At 38.0% G+C, this 350-nt stretch overlaps 1 protein-coding gene across 10 annotated transcripts in view; it reads right to left on the bottom strand.

The window, feature by feature from the left end:
• Positions 1-350, bottom strand: part of LOC106872656 (dystrobrevin beta) — a 310,067-nt gene that overhangs the window by 11,648 nt on the left and 298,069 nt on the right. The gene's annotated exons all lie outside the window — the stretch shown is intronic.

Raw genomic sequence — 350 nt, 5'->3', positions numbered from 1 at the left:
ATTGTTTGCCAACATGACATGGAAGTCCTGGTTTAGGACGAATGTTGCTGTAATTTAGCCCCAGGGGACATCGTCTCCAGCTGGCTATATGACATGATGTGTCCTTATATTTTTCCTTGTTCAAAAATATAAGGACATAGATCGTGTCATATAGCCAGCTGGAGACGATGTTTCCTGGGGCTAAATTACAGCAACATTCGTCCTAAACCAGGACTTCCATGTTATGTTGGCAAATAATCTTTACTCCAAACATGAAAGAGTTTATCTAAAAACAATAAAAAGACCAGAAAGAAACTCCACACGGAATTTTACGACCAGCAAAACTGAAAAATGTAATCAAATAGAGAATA

Source organism: Octopus bimaculoides, chromosome 8, assembly GCF_046866305.1.
Source record: "Octopus bimaculoides isolate indiv1 chromosome 8, ASM4686630v1, whole genome shotgun sequence".
Taxonomy (NCBI): Eukaryota; Metazoa; Mollusca; class Cephalopoda; order Octopoda; family Octopodidae; genus Octopus; species Octopus bimaculoides.
Note: the sequence above shows the minus strand (reverse complement) of the source record. Positions and strands in the feature narration are given on the sequence as shown.